This window comes from Ambystoma mexicanum, chromosome 7q, assembly GCF_040938575.1.
Source record: "Ambystoma mexicanum isolate Mex_15411 chromosome 7q, UKY_AmexF1_1, whole genome shotgun sequence".
Classification (NCBI taxonomy): domain Eukaryota; kingdom Metazoa; phylum Chordata; class Amphibia; order Caudata; family Ambystomatidae; genus Ambystoma; species Ambystoma mexicanum.
Genome location: NC_090941.1, coordinates 927,551,940 through 927,557,939, shown reverse-complemented (window position 1 = coordinate 927,557,939; position 6,000 = coordinate 927,551,940).

The following is a 6,000-nucleotide window of genomic DNA, read 5'->3' as shown; positions in this document are numbered from 1 at the left end:
AGGGATCAGCGAACAGACATAGCAACTCTTGTGGTCTGCTTGCCCGTGGTGCTCATATCTGAGTACGACTTGTTAGATTGTTCTGGGTGATGGGGGTCTACAATTGCATCTAATCCCAAGCCATGATAAGCATCATACTTATGTTGTTGTATGGCCCTTTTCCTCCTCCCTTTCTCCCCTAGGCTGTTATGGGAATATATAGCATTCTGCAAATAAATAGGAAAAATACCTCAGTTCAACAGTTCCCCATAATCATTACATTTCTGATACAGCATCATCGGAAGAGTAGGTAATGTGATAGGTTGGGGCTTGGGATACATACATTCAACACTTGAGGTAGGTTTGAAGGTTGTCTGTAATTGAATGAGTGGTGTCTGTTGTTCATTATCATAAATATACATTACATTGTCACTAGCATTCATTAAAGATGAGTCAGGTTGGAAAGAGGTAATTATACGGTTTCTGTATAAAGTGGTTAGATTTGCAGAAACATTGTGGTCGCATATCAATTTTGCTCCATCCCATATTAGATTAGTACCTTCTTGTATTAGTTTTCTCCCCTCCCCCTTCTTTTATATTATCCGTTATAAAAGATACACTCCAGTAGAAACCCAAACATAGTAATATAATGGAAAATACTATTGCTACAAAATACAATATGCAGTTATATGAATAAGCCCTAGTGGCACTAACATTGTCCCTACTGCTATCTAACTATCTTATCTCATTCATAGGGCTCCTCTCAGCCATTATCGCTTCTACATAGTGGAATAAAAGTGGGTTAACTACACATTCAAGTTGTTATACTATTATCATATACATGAGGGTGCTTCATACAAGAGAAAGAGAAAGAAAGATAAAGAGAGAGGGAGAGAGAGGGAGAGAGAGAGAGAGAGAGAGAGAGAGAAAGAGAGAGAGAAAAGAAAGAAAGGAAGAGAGTTCAGTTATAAATTATACATTTCCATTTTTGACATTCTTCACTTTTCCTCAATTTATTATGAAAAAGTAGTGTGCAGCACATCTTATCAATATTTACACGTTGTACTCTCCCTATTTCCCTGTTGTGTTATTTTCATCAAGGCACTGCAGGGCACTGCCACCTCATGGTCCTCTGGTACTATCGTTTGTGGCGCTACACTGTCATGTGCTTTCATGACGTCAATATTTCAGGCCCTTTACTTTTACCTATTTGCTTGGCAATGCTCCTTGCTGCCTTTGTTAACTGTGTTAAGTATTCTTTGAACTCTCCCCCTAGGATCGTTGCCATTTTATGGGCATCTGACACTCTCCTTAATGGGCAAAGGGGGGTTTGCATGCACCTTCCTGTCACTATTTTGTGCATTGACAAGGGGTGGTCTTTGCTAGGTTGTGTGTAGAGTTGGTATACTGCTAAGGGCAGGCAATACACCCAATTTTTCTTGAGGGTGTGGCACAATTTTGACAATCTGCTCTTAAGGAGTCTGTTGATCTTCTCGACAATCCTGTTAGCTTATGGGTGATAAATCAAACACATTTTATGTTTTATTCGTAATAATGCACTCACTTCTTTGAATAGATCATTAACGAAATGTGTTCTGTTGTCGGAGCGAATGACATCACATATCCCCCAACCTGGGAACATCTCTCTCACAAAAAATGTTGCTGCGTATTTCACATCTGGGTGTGCACAGGGTCCTGCTTCCACCCAACGTGAAAAGAGGCAGACCACAACTTTTAAGTATCATGCTCCATTGCACCTTTCTCCCATAGCTGCATAATCAATGTGTAGTTCATGGAAAGGTCCAACGGGGCGTGTTAATGTTCTACGCAATGTGCGAAGAGTCATTCCCGAGCTGTATGTTTGGCATGTTATACATTCAACAAACATCTTGGTCAGGTATTCTTGGAGGTTTGGAACAAACCTCCTCCTAAATATATCGGCAGCTATGTGCTGTTTTGTTGTGTGTGCAGGGAAATACAATTTTTGAAATGCTATTTGCAATAATTCAACAGGCATTACCACTTTTCCCATCGCATTTTGCCTCCAAAGGAGGTCTGTTTGTGAATGGGTGCATCCCCTTTTTAGCCATCAATCCTGTTCTTGTAGAGGTGCTCTCTTCTGTAGTTCTATAACGTGTTCTATTGGTAATCCATTATACCAATCTTCATTTGGTTCCTCCATTTTGCTTTTCTGCACGCATTCTGTAGGCAATGTTTTTACAAAGTATGCTGCCTTTTTAGCTGTGGCATCTGCTGCAGCATTTCCTAGTGAAATTCCATCAATGTTGTTTGTATGGGGGTGGCATTTTACTAATGCTACTGATTAGGGTTCTGCAAGCACCTTTATTAGTTTAAAAGTTCAGCGTGTTGCACTGGGGCCCCATCTGCTCTTCTGAACCGGAGAAGGTCCTTCGCAATGCGTCCCATACCTGAGCCCTTACATTATTGAACGATGCCCCGTCATGTCGGTCATTGCCCATCATGACTGCCGGGAACCCCGCCTTCACCCATACCCCATCTGTCTGGTCACCCACTACAGATACCAAGAGGCTTTTAATATCCCCAATTGTTAGGGGGACCCTGCTGTATTCTTCTCAAAGACATATATCCATTTCCCCGCCCCCCTGAAAGTGGAGGGAGAGCTTTTAATAAGTTGGTTTTGTCCATCAGTGGCCAAGGGACGTAATGAGGACACTCTGCACCTTTGTGGATGAGGGGCATTTGTAGTTTGGACCTCCCTTTCCTTTACTTAACTTTACTCGTTTCTTTTTCACTATTGCCATCCGCCCCAACCTATTCCCGAAGCCTCCCTTCCTACCCCTCTTCTCCTGTTTCTGTCATTTGTGGAGTTGCCCATTTAATCTGTCATGTTCCTCCCGCCGCTCATTCTTCCAACTCGTCAAAATCGCATCAACATTCCTCTTCGTCGCCCGATGCGACTGTGTCGTACCCCACACTCATTGTCTCTCCCTCTCGTTCTACTCGCACCTTCCTGATTGATGTATTGTCTATTCGGAACAGGACATTTCCAGATTTCCACTCGTCTGCTGGCAATGCAGTGGAGCTTTGTAACGAGGGCAGCAGCTTTGGCTGCCCTCTCCCTGGAGTTGGCAATGTTGTTTTGCAAAGTGTCCGCAATCGTGCTAGCTCAGCCTGACTGTTTGCCATTAATATTTCTAAATCTGGGGCACCTGTGGGGTTGTCTGGGGCATATGGGTGAGGTGGCACAGCTGCTGGGGTGGTCGGAGCTCTTGGTTGTGGTAGATACAGAGGGTCACAATACCCTTCAGTTGGTCTAGTGATACATTTTTTTCAGTTCTGCCCTTCCCAGGTCCTTTTCTGTTCCATCGGCTTTTGGTACCTCTGGGATCTCTGGTTCTTTGGCTTTATTATTTGTGGGCCTTGTTTCCTCAAACATCCTCCACAAATCTAATAACTCACATCTGTTTTGAAGCTTCTTTCCTTTATATTTGGCCATTAAATATGTTTCTACATGGTCTAATACTAACTTATCAAAAGACCCCGCTTCCGGCCAGACCAAGGGTGACCCCTCCCCTTTTACTTCTGTTAGCCATTACCCAAGGTATGATATTTCCTTATTTTGTCACTATAGAAAGGGAGATGCTTACAAATATGTGAGAGCGGTGTGTCTAAGCCCATGGTGTTACTATCTTTCTTCTCTGTGCACCTACGTGTTTACAGCACTAGCCTTCAACCTTCGATATTAAACTTGTTATTTCAATTTTCATGAATAGATCAATTACTTTTGCATTGCAATGATAAAACAACAGAAGCACAAAAACCTTTAACCAGCTAACAGTTTAGATGTGACGGACCAACAAATTATACTGACAACATTGAACAAAAAGACATACAACCTTAAAATCCTGTCCCACATGCCCCAACCACTTGTTAATTAATAAATCTGTTCCCTGCACACATCCAACATTCACATCACTTCCGCCCCTCCTGGGCCTTCCTCGAAAAATTATAGATAACTAAGAAGAATTGCTGCTATTTTTCCCGAGCCCTCCAAATATATAAGGCTCCTACTTTAACCTTGTCTCCACCTATATTCCTGCACTGGTCGGGACAGTGCTGTGCGGCGCCGCCTTCCACCCCCTTTTGGAGCTAGGTTCCCATATCTCCTCTTATTTCTTCACCTTATTTAAAGTCCTTATGGCCATAGAAGAAAAACAATCTCTTTAAATTGAACAATCGCTCTATTCACTCGTACACAACCCAACACATACCACTATTCCCTTCAAAAACTCGGCTCCATACCCTTTATGCTTCCCACCTTGAATTCTTCAAGCAATCAATACTCACGTGTTTGTGGTATTCCGAAGGCCTCTGTACATGGTGTATCCGGAAGGGGTACCTCCCCACGACGGGCCCTGCCCAGCTCCAACGAGCAGTTGGATATTCGCAAAGCTGGGACCCACATAACCCGCTCAGGAGTTTATGCTTTTTGTACATATCTGCAAACCATAGGTGGTGATTGGCCCTGCGGGGGAAGGCTTGGATCTCGCCGCAAAGTACAGGGGCATCAAGAAATATCACGTCGGCAGGTCACCACTTTGAAGGCACCTGGTCTTGACACAATTCCAAAAAGAGTCAATAAATGAACACACCCCAGTAGGGAATGAGGAGAAATATTGCAAGTTCAACAACGTTTATATAATGAAAGTTTGGGCATGCAGAGGACTCTGCTGCTCTGAGAGCACTCTGACAAATATTACAAAAATATCATGTTATAAAGACAAACATTTTCATCAGTGACAAATTGTATAGATCAGGAGCACTACATCATTATTGGTCAACACATGGCTACATTATACATTTTAGTGGGATAGTGTGACTTGATAGGCTGTCGCTGCGATGTTGCTTCCCACAGCACGTGGGTCAGCGTGGCTCATCTCCACAGGGTGAAGGTCATACTTTGTTCACAAGATGTCATTCATCTAGCAAATATAAACTACGCAATCACCATTGGCATGCAAAGAATAATGTTAGACATTGGGCTATTATTCAAATGGGGGAGGCTGTGAAATGTGGCTCGATATCCGTGCATTCTGACCCATGCTTTTATGGGGGCATGGGTACCTTGTGACCTTTGTTTCAGATGTCTTATCTACAAGACTTTTTATTTGTAATCTATTCCCCCTGTTACCTCACGGTTCAAATGAGTGGATAGATGGGTGTTGGTTTTGCAGAAGGATATATGGACACACAGGATTAGGTATATGGTGAGTAGTTGAGGGAGATCTGGAGGGGAAGGGTCAGCCAGCTGAACGGATCTCCCAGCCCTTTAAGATGAGATAGCAATACCCTTGAGATAGATGTGGATGCAGAATGTATTCAAGCATCAATAACCAGCACAATTCAGGTAGTTGGCAAAAGGATAACTGTTTTAATATCAATTATCTAAAACAGGGAGTACAATGGACATCAGCAGATCATCACAATCTCTCTCGAGATTTCTCAAAGCATTTCATAACATTTTTTTATAGTACATATTTGTCAATCATGACGTTAATCTGCGTATCACTAACGTCATCCTACATGGCAAAACTTAAAAACCTATGGGTGAATGTGATAGGGTCTAAAAGGATCATCTAAGTATACGATCCATACTTGTTTGGGCAGTGAAATAAAGTGATAGACTTTTTAGCATCAGGTGGGGCAACTAAGCCCTTCCATAAAATATGTAACTATGAACGTCACTAAATATACAACGTCTCATTGGCTAATCAACTATAGAACCCCTGATCATGAGGTCCTCTATCATTGGTTACTTTCTAACCTCAGTCAGTAACTTACCAAATTACGTTAGCAGCAAGCAAGCTGTGCGTCCAGGTGCAGATAAGCTAGTCTTGACCATAGCTTCCCACCAATTATCATGACTATCCATCATCACCTCAGTGGTCTGCCATCAATTAGGGCTTTGAACTTTTCCTGGGAAATGTTCTTTGCTACTGAAGAATTCTGGGAAGTGAAGGCACACTCTGCCCTTGTGCG